General features: G+C 40.5%; 1 long non-coding RNA gene across 1 annotated transcript; it reads left to right on the forward strand.

Moving 5' to 3' along the window:
- Nucleotides 1-589: 589 nt before the first annotated feature.
- Nucleotides 590-10,589, forward strand: LOC142109514 (uncharacterized). The gene is made up of 2 exons (XR_012680409.1): nt 590-2,612; nt 8,992-10,589. It is a non-coding gene; the product is annotated as an uncharacterized LOC142109514 (long non-coding RNA).
- The last annotated feature ends 273 nt before the right edge of the window (nt 10,590-10,862 follow it).

The raw sequence follows: 10,862 nt of genomic DNA on the forward strand, positions 1-10,862 counted from the left end.
ACTTTAAGAGAAATTAAGCAGATATTATTTTCAGTTTAAAAAGACAAATTATTCAAGGTTGGCCACGCAGCGCCATGTTCCCATCAACGAAAACATTCCAAGAACATGTAGCAACGTTCTTGATAAGATAAAACCCAAGGACTCAAAGATGGGGACAGCACAAGGATATTGGCGAAAAGCCTGGAAAGAGATAACACACAAAGAAGAAAGAGTTGTTTGATCTTTGATGTAAAACTGAAATATATATTGTTAATTGATTTTCTCTCATTATTTTACTGTCTTATAATTGGTTGTTCAGAATCTATACCCCTAGACTTACATGTATAAAAATAAGCGCTGAAGTGGTCTCAAATTGGAACAGAATAAAGCTGCTCAGCATTATATCATACAGGTGTTGAGTATTTTCTGTTCACCAGTCGACTGAAAACAAAGAAAGATCTGACTGACATTGAAGGTGCTTGATAGAAGTATCGGTGAACCCCGATACCCCAACATTTCTGGGAGCTACGTCTGGGATGCTCCAATATCTCCACACCTGACGCCACACTCCATTGATGTCCAGAGAACTGCTGAACTAAATCCGGTGAGTAAGAAAAGTGTAGATTTCTACCTTCTTACTCAGTTCAGAATTTCTTTGTATGTCTAAGGAAAGTCAGTTGAGGTGATTAGAGGGTATTCTATGAACCCAATGTACAGTCAGAGGAAAGGATAATGAAATGATAAATGTATGGATACTGTAGATTATGATGGATGTAGACAATTTTAGTTAGAAGATAATAAGAGAGGTGTATGTAAGAATTGTACCTGCTGCATTGTTCTGAGAAAATATTCAGGTTGCAAGGGACCTAGACTAGAGTGTGTTACAACTACAAATGCATATTACGGTTTTGTAAGTAATGAAAAAGAACTATATTTTACATTAGGGTGCATTTGAATGAAGAAATACTACATATTGGCCACAAAATCATATGTTACCAGATTATAAACCTATATGTCCATACACTGACTTGAGGGGAAGAATCGGATCAGCCATAAGTGCCAGCCTTTTAATCTACAGCCGATAAAACTCACATCTGGTGTTCCTAGGGCAGACTAGGAGGTAAAGGATTAAAGATACTTATAGTCTGTACAAAGGGGAAAATTGTATTGCCTTATTCCACTTATAAGACATTGTATCCCAGATACTGACAGTACTGTGACCAGTAACCCAGTAAATGGGGGCACAGAACAGTAAGATGCCTACTATAGGCAAATCTATGGATATAATGAAAAAGAGAGAAGGTAGTAAAGCTCTTAAAAGAATTCATAAAGTACTCAAGAGAGCAGGATTTCCCCCAGAAGGGACATTAGACTTAGAGAAATGGTATGGGTTTTATTTGAATAATAAAGAATGGATAAAAAGGCTTGGCTATGAAGGTCAGGTCAATGTGTGGATATGCTAAATGTATGTTTGATCCTGCGCAGCTGAATGAGTGAGATGTGCCCCTCCCTTATTCTGTGTAAAAGATTTCAGTGTGTTGAGATAAGAAGCACTCTGTTTTTTGTTATCTGACAATGTATGTAATGCTGATAAAATATGTCCGGAGTGCTGAGTGATAATAACATGTTGAGGCTAACTTGTATTTAGTCTAATGCTGGGACTTGTAGTTCCACAGCAGTAGGCTGGAAGGTTTCAGCTGATTTTTCTTTCTCTGTATGTGAGTTTTGTCTCCGTCTTACTTCGTGTGAGGGAGATCTGTGTTTGTCTGTCTTGTCTGTTTTTTTTTTTTTTTTTTTGTTTTATAAGAGACATGTTTCAAGGTTAAAGAAGTTGTACATTTTTGTAAATAATATAATGCCTGCCTGCTTAATTCTAAGCTTTTAAAGAGATGCATAACAAGTGTTGAAATGTTTTGGTCTGTCATTACACGATTCAGTGGACGGACAAGTTGGCTGGGGTCCAACAAGCCGTTTCTGTATTTGAACAAAATAATTTTGTTTCTGAAATTTGAGAAAAATAGCTTTCTCTTTAATGAAGTTGAGAATTGTGGGAGTGAGCCTTTACATGAAGATATATATTACAAGCTGTTTTTATCTGTGTGAAAATGGCGCTGATGAATGTTCTCAGAAATAAGGAGGGTTTGTTATGCCCATAAAGAAATTTTACGAGATAAAATGTCGTCTGTGAGCGAGAATTGTGAATATATATTTGTACTTTAAACATGGAAATCACAGAATCTGGAAATATGTGTGAATATTTGGTTTACAAAGAGATGATGAGAAAGGAGTGGCTTTGAACACTCGCCCAGGTCTCGTCACTTTGACATTCCCTGTTTGTGAGATTAGGGACTGCCCCTTTGAGGAAATCAGTTTTTCATTGTATGGAACGCATAGCGTCACAGTTAAGCTACAAAGAGAAACTTTTAAACAAGTGTCGTATTAGCAGCTGTTCAATGTGAATTAATAACAGTTACTGTAATTCCTAGTGAATAAATGTTAATCTCTATGCAAAAGTTTTTTTCTTCACAGAAGCTCTCCAGCTACAAAGCACCCTTTCAATCCAGATTGAATTTATCCAACTTCCAATGAATAGAAGTTTGCAATGTTTTGATCCACAGCTACAACAAACATAAGTAAAAACTAATCAAGAATTTAAAAACCGTAGACTCTGTGTCACTCACCGGACCGTGAGTGCCTCTTCCCGGACATTTAGGAACCGTGGTCGTCCTCCATCCTGAGGGTCTGCGCATGCGCAGCCCTTTCCTATCCTTCAGTGTATGTCCCTTTAACTTAATTGGCAGATCAGGCAACACTCCCTATATTAAGCACCTGTGGTCAACACCACGTTGCCTGATCTTGGAGTCTCATTCCCCATGAGTCTCTGAAGGTGTTCCTGTGTTTCCTCGTGTATTCAGCGCTGCTGATTCCTGTGGTTTCCAAACCACTTCTACCTCTGTGGTTTCCAAACCACTTCTACTCCTGTGGTTCCCATACCACTTCTACCATCAACTGTATCATCGTGACTGTTAGCTGATTCCTATCCGCTGCCTCCGTGCACTACAGTCTTCTAAACCACTTCAACTCTATCTCATATCATTGTGACTGTTTGCTGATTCCTATCCGCTGCCTCCGTGCACTTCAGCCACTCTCCACATCTACTCACCTGTTCATCATCAAGACTGTCAGCTGATTCCTATCCGCTGCCTCCGTGCACTACAGTCTCCAGCTTGCAACTCGTCTGTGTTTCCTCATCGTGACTGTTAGCTGATTCCTATCCGCTGCCTCTGTGCACTACAGTCTCCAGCGTACAACTCGTCTGTGTTTCAACATCGTGACTGTGAGCTGATTCCTATCCGCTGCCTCTGTGCACTACAGTCTCCAGCGTACAACTCGTCTGTGTTTCAACATCGTGACTGTTCGCTGATTCCTATCCGCTGCCTCTGGGCACTACAGTCTTCATCTCATCTCTCCCGTGTTTCCCCGAGACTGCTGCTATTATTGCCATCCGCTCCTCTCCGTGATCAACAGTTCCTGGTCTACTCTGCTCACCCGTGTTCCATCGCTATCTGCACCTGCTGGTTGCTACTGGTTACCTCCGTGTGTCCGCAGAGCCCTGCTGCTGCTGCCAGCGCTAATCGTCCATCTACTGCTGATCCGCTCTCCACGCCTTCCCTGTGTTCCGCTGGTCTCTACCCACCTGTCAGCAGTGGATTCGTGTCTCATCCGCTATCCTGCTGCTAGATCATCACCATTCTCCTGGGTCCTCCAAGATTCCAGTTCCGCGTTCTACCGATTCCTGTGGATTCGGGTCCCTGTTGGTTTACTTACCTGTGCGCTGCACCTACTAGACCTCTGCTTCATCCATCCAGGGACTTCTCATCCTGCCGGCCTCCTGCCGCTCAGGTATCGCTGCACTTCTGTCTGACTGCCTGCTTCTGAACCACGGTATGCATACTTCTCATTGACTGTGCTGGTGTATTGCATATCTTGCTGGACTGTGTTGGTTCTCCTCTGGAGTTTGCTCTCCGCTGAGTCTGTTGCCATCATTGACTATACTATCTTGTTCCGGATTACTTCAAGAGACTTTCCATATTTGCAGTGCTGTTCAGTCATTCATATATATATCTATATTGTGCATATTACTGTGGATCGTGTTAAGGTGCCGTGTTTACCCTGTGTTGCAGTCTCTCCCCGTGCACCTCCTCACTTATATATTCTGTGGTACAACTTGCTAGTAGCAGACCACTGATCCCTGTTTCCAGTATCACCTGTTCCAGTATCCTCTCACATAGCAGTGGTACAACTTGCTATCGCAGACCACTGACTCCCCGGATACCTCCACTTGGATTCCATTCCTTCACTCAGACAGCGGTACAACTTGCTATCCGCAGACCGCTGACTCTCATCACCTCCTCGTTTCTGTTGGACATTCCTCCTCACTATAGCAGTGGTACAACTTGCTATCGCAGACCACTGACTACCCTCACGTGTCCTTGTCCATACAGTTCCTCGTGTACTACTACCTCCATATTACCAGTGTTGCTAGTCATAGACTTTCCTGAGCATCTCATCATCTGCTATTTACTGTTCCGTGATCACCCTGCTACCAGAGTACCCTATTACCACCTATATTGCTCTGGTAAGCCTACCACCTGGTGATCCCTGGGTAAAGACTCCTAGTGCCCGTGACACTCTGCTGAGTAATGATTACCTTGTTTTGGAAAGAGATATTAGAGTTTATGTGCTATTCGCATAGCAAATGCATGAACCAGATGGTTTTTCTGTATGTGCAGAAAGCAAAAGGTTTTTATTTTTATCCTCATAAGAATTTTGAGTCAATCAGTGTTGTAAACGCATTCACTGCCATTATTTACTGTGCTATAATAGTAGTATACTGCAAGTCCTTCTTTGTATCGTGGGTATGGTAATGCATTGATGGGAATTCAATGTTTGTACGGAAATGAAAAAGATTTAAGACTTTATGAGCTATTATCTGTGTTTTTGCATTAGCATTTCTGGGTGATAGTAAGACATTTACACTCTCCACTGAGCAAAACCAAATGTTTAACCAATTTTAAGCTAAAGCAACTTCAGCACCAGCACTGGCTTTGCCAGATTGTGACAGAGCTACTTAAGCACACAAAGTTTAAGGCTTCACTCACAATAATGCCCAACATCGCAGACTGTTTAAGACCAGATTCCTCAATGGCCTTTCTGAAACATATTGTCAACAATTGTTCCTTATAAGACCAGAAGTAGTAACAATGGAAATGCAATCCATGCTCCAAGTCCTAGAAGGTATAGAAGACCGGGAAAAGGAGAAGCAGAGGAAAGTCAAAGACAAGTCCCAAACCGTTCATGTGGTCCAAGAAAATCAAGACTGGAAGGTTCGTACAGACACAAGAGGTGCACCTGAGCAATAAATAAAGGAAAAAGGAAATATGACTCTGCCAGAAATGAAAAAACAAGGAGTTTGTTTCTTTTGCAAACAAAGAGGCCACATGAAAAGAGATTGCATTAAACATAAGAAATGGCTGGAAAGAAGAAATCAACAAGCTACAGACCAACAACTGGCATAGGAAATTGGCACTCCAACGTACCTCCGGCTCACATATAACCAAACTCTGAAAGATGACTTAACTAAAGGCCTAATGAATATCATATTACCCAATGGTCAAGAACGTGAGTGTCTAATTGATACTGGAGCAAGCCACACTGTATTAAGAAAACAGGAGGTACCTCAACAACTATTAACAGAAATTTATTTACCTGCTACAGGCCTAGCAGGAAAAGAAGTAAAACTAACAGAAAGTAAACCAGTTACACTTTTAGTAGGTGAAGAGACAATTGAAGTACCAATACAATTTCTCACTTCCTCATCTTGTCCCTATAATCTGTTGGGAGCAGATGTACTTTCAAAGATACAAGCCAGCATCAAATACACCCCAACTGGAGTAAAACTAACAAGTCAACTCCCATCTCCAGTCCAAGAAGAGCTTACAGCAGCAATCTAGATGCTAGAGCAGATGAGCACATGTCACAAGGATAAGACTGTTAATCTACCAGATTGGCTGAATATAGTACCAGACAAGTTATCGTCCAAAGGAAAACAGGATGTGGGTACACCTAAAGTAAGTCCTGTAAAACTGACACTAAAGCCAGGAACACATCCTGTCTCAATTAAACAGTACCCACTTGCTGCAGCTCAAACCAAAGCAATCTCAGAACAAATACAAGAATATCTACAAATAGGGGTGTTAAGAAAATGTCACTCTCCTTATTCTACACCCCTATTCCCAGTAAAGAAACAAGATGTTGGACAAGGGGGTGCAATACTGGATGGTTTATGACCTAAGAGAGGTCAACAAAAGACTTCTGATCAACACTCCCATTGTACCCAACCCCCACACTTTGCTTAATCAGATACCACCAAATGCAAAATGGTTTTCAGTAATCGACTTGGCAAATGCTTTCTTCTCAGTCCCAATCACAGAAGATAGTCAACTCCTTCTAGCCTTCACCCATGATGGAAACCAATATTGTTGGACAAGACTCTCTCAAGGAGGAGCCACAAGCCTATCAGAATTTTCAGAAGCAATGGCACTAATTCTCCAAGGATGGAGGCCTATCAATCCAACTACTCAACTTATTCAATATGTAGATGATCTCATGATGGCTGCGGAAGCTGAAGAAGAATGCAAAGCAGAAACACTGTCATTACTTTGTTTTCTGGCCGAACAAGACTGCAGAATATCACAAAGCAAGTTGCAACTAGTACAGGAAAAAGTAATATTCTTAGGACATTGTATCTCTGCAGGAACCAGACATCTTACAACTGAAAGAGTTAAAGTTATACGAGACATGAAGACACCAAAAACAGTCAAAGAAATTAGAGCCTTTTTGGGACTCCTCGGATATTGCAGAGAGTGGATTCCCTCAGCTTCAATTCTTATGCAACCACTGTATGAATGCTTGAGGAAACAGGGAACAGAACCGCTCAATATAACTGAAATAGAGAATGCAGTGCAAGCCCTGAAACATGCTATCTCTACTGCACCAGCACTTGGACTACCAGACTATCTGAAGCCTTTCACATTGTTCTGCCATGAGCAGTCAGGACATGCTCTAGGAGTCCTCACACAGAAACATGGAACGAAGCAAAGGCCACTGGCCTATTATTCTGCACAACTCGATCCAGTTATAAGAGGTTCTCCATCATGTATACAAGCAGTAGCAGCAGCAATACTGAAAGAAAAGGTAGCAGATATGGTATTGGACCATGCACTTATTATTCAAGTTCCACATACAGTCACAGAAATTCTTAATCAAGCAAAAACAAGACATTTGTCTGCAGCTAGACTAACTAAATATCAGGTAGCCTTGCTCAGCGCCTCACATGTAACAATTACCAGATGCACAATCCTCAATCCAGCAACCCTGCTCCCCATTGATGATTCAGAAGAGAGGAGTAAGGGGAGTCGCAAAGAAGATGAATCATCAGACAGGGGATATGAGGACCTGAGTGAAGCGTCTGAAGAAGAAACTGAAGAAATACACACACAAAAATTTTCACATGATTGTTTGGAACTTATGAAATTAGAGACTTCAGCGTTGCATAATGTCACTGACACACCACTTTCAGATGCAACCCTAACTCTTTATGTAGATGGATCTAGATACTATGTGGATGGAGTTCCATATACAGGTTATGCCATCACAACTGAGGAAGAGGTGCTTGACTCAGGAACACTGTCTAATGGAGCATCAGCACAAGAAGCAGAATTATTAGCTCTAACTAAAGCTTGTGTATATGCAGAAGGACAAAAAGCCAATGTATATACAGATTCACGTTATGCCTGGGGAGTGGCGCATGACTTCGGTCCCATTTGGAAAAGCAGAGATTTCCAAGAATCAAATGGAAAATCCATCAAACATGCAAACTTGATTAATGAACTGTTTAGAGCATTGGAACTCCCTAAACAAGTGGGAATTATAAAGGTTCAAGCTCACACTAGAGAACAAACTCCAGAAGCAAGAGGAAATAACTTTGCAGATCAAGCAGCAAAAAAAGGCAGCCCTCCAACCAAAGAATACTACATTTCTTGTAGACTCAACAGAAGGTGACACAGACAAATTTCAATTCCCAGACCTACAAAGCCTTAAAGACTTTCAGAAACAAGCAACAAAGGAAGAAAAGAATAAGTGGGAAAAAGAAGGTGCACAGCTTGATGAGCAAGGAATATGGTCAAAAGAAAATAAATGGTGCCTACCAAGAGCCTTATACCCAGTAATGACTCAGATTGCACATGGACAAGTACATCATTCCAAAGAGGCAATGACTAATAGGGTATGGAAAAATTTGATTGCCCCTGGATTTAACTGTGCGGACACAAACTGTGTGGCAGCTTGCTGGATATGTGGAATACACAATTTAGGGCAAAGAGTAAAGACCCCAAAGGCTTTCTATCCCTTTCAGAGACTTCAGATCGACTATATACAACTTCCTAAATGTGGTACCTACGAGTATGTGTTAGAAGGAAAAGCTACTGCTAAAAATACAGCAAAGAAATTAATCTCAGAAGTCATCTATAGATATGGCATACCTGAAGTTATTGAATCAGATAGAGGTACAACCTTTACAGAAGAGATAATGAAGCATGTAATGAAGAACTTGGGAGTATCACAAGCTTTTCACACTCCTTATAGGCCACCAGCAGGTGGGAGGGTAGAAAGGCTTAATGGTGACATTAAATTAAAACTACAGAAAATGATGCAAGAAACCAAAAAGACTTGGTTAGAATATTTACCAATAGTTCTGTTTAACATTAGAACTACACTTATGAAGAGACACAGGTTTAGCACCAAATGAGATACTGTTTGGCACAGCACAAAGAACAGGCTGTTATTTTCCATAGCAACTACAGCATGTACGTGGTGATTTGTTGAACTATGTTGCTTTATTACAGAAACAACTAACTGAAATACATGGTCAAATGTTCTCCTTCATTCCAGACCCTAATTTTGATACAGGTACCCATAAACTGCTATCTGGTGACTGGGTGGTCATAAGAAAGCACATCAGGAGACGTCTTGAACCCAGATATAAGGGTCCTTATCAAGTCCTGTTGACGACTCCCATGGCAGTGAAAGTACAGGAAAAAGACACCTGGATTCACGCATCACACTGCAAAGTCTTCAAATCAGGGGAGTCTTGTTCTGATAAATAGAAATGACTGTCTTATGGTATTGATATGTCTTACCAGAATATTTGTGCCTGAAGTAGGGGTCAAGGCCTCCCTGACCCAGTATGAAACAGACAGATAAGTGACAAATTGCCTATGTCACTGTGAGAAACAGAAGGGGAAGGAGTGCTCAACAATTTGCACTCATAGGAGAATAAACTTTGAAAATGCCTTTGTGAATACATAACCTCATTGGCAAAGTTGTCAGCAATGATTCATTTTGAATATTGGGAATATTGCCATTAGTAGCAAAGGGTTTGGCAATCCAGCTCATTGTATATGTGGTAGAGAAAATTGTTATATGGCTGATTAAGAAATTACTGACACTTGATTGTTGTTCCTGCAGGAAAAATAATGAGCTTCCAGAACCAGTAATGATCACAGAAATTTCTACAAGTTTAATGTCTGAGACAAACAGTGAACATTATCAGCAATGGTCAACAATCAAACCAAAAACCTGCACAGTCTGCAACAAGAGATTGACAGTGACCATCGAGAAACCAGAATGAAAATTGATGTCCTATTCATTAGTGGGACATATTTGTTAAAGAATCTTATTCCATATAGAAAGCAATGAATATCTTGATTCATCCATTGATACTAATTCTTCTTGTACTAACTATAATGATTATATGGAACTGCTACTTAAAATGTAATACAAGAAAGCTTTTGAATAGATATCAGCAAAGTATTCCCCTCTATGCACCGAGATAAAACATTAAGTAGGGAAAGAAAAGTTATGGTGATAAAGTACCAGAGATATGTGCTTAATGAATTCTTGTTCTAATCATATGGGGTCCTTATGATACCATATGTTTAAATGTAGGTACTAACTGTCTTCTGCTGAGTATCGCCATGACTGATAGGTAGAGGTTAATAGTTGATATTTAATCAAAGAGGGGAATGTTAGAGTGGAATTGTATGATTATTGATTTAATATCTATCATGTGCTAAGCTTTAGATGCTAATATGTTATGCTATGACTTTAAGAGAAATTAAGCAGATATTATTTTCAGTTTAAAAAGACAAATTATTCAAGGTTGGCCACGCAGCGCCATGTTCCCATCAACGAAAACATTCCAAGAACATGTAGCAACGTTCTTGATAAGATAAAACCCAAGGACTCAAAGATGGGGGCAGCACAAGGATATTGGCGAAAAGCCTGGAAAGAGATAACACACAAAGAAGAAAGAGTTGTTTGATCTTTGATGTAAAACTGAAATATATATTGTTAATTGATTTTCTCTCATTATTTTACTGTCTTATAATTGGTTGTTCAGAATCTATACCCCTAGACTTACATGTATAAAAATAAGCGCTGAAGTGGTCTCAAATTGGAACAGAATAAAGCTGCTCAGCATTATATCATACAGGTGTTGAGTATTTTCTGTTCACCAGTCGACTGAAAACAAAGAAAGATCTGACTGACATTGAAGGTGCTTGATAGAAGTATCGGTGAACCCCGATACCCCAACAGGTCCGACTCAGCCTCCCCATCAGGGTTTACGCACATAGCTTTGTTCAGCAATATTGGCTGCAGAGTTTCCAAATTTACGCTTGTCTGCATACTTAGTCTACCTGTCACTTTCCTCCCCATACCCAGTTGCTTCACTAGGCAGGTTCCCGATTCTTGGCCCCCCA

This window comes from Mixophyes fleayi (assembly GCF_038048845.1).
Source record: "Mixophyes fleayi isolate aMixFle1 chromosome 2 unlocalized genomic scaffold, aMixFle1.hap1 SUPER_2_unloc_1, whole genome shotgun sequence".
Lineage (NCBI taxonomy): Eukaryota > Metazoa > Chordata > Amphibia > Anura > Limnodynastidae > Mixophyes > Mixophyes fleayi.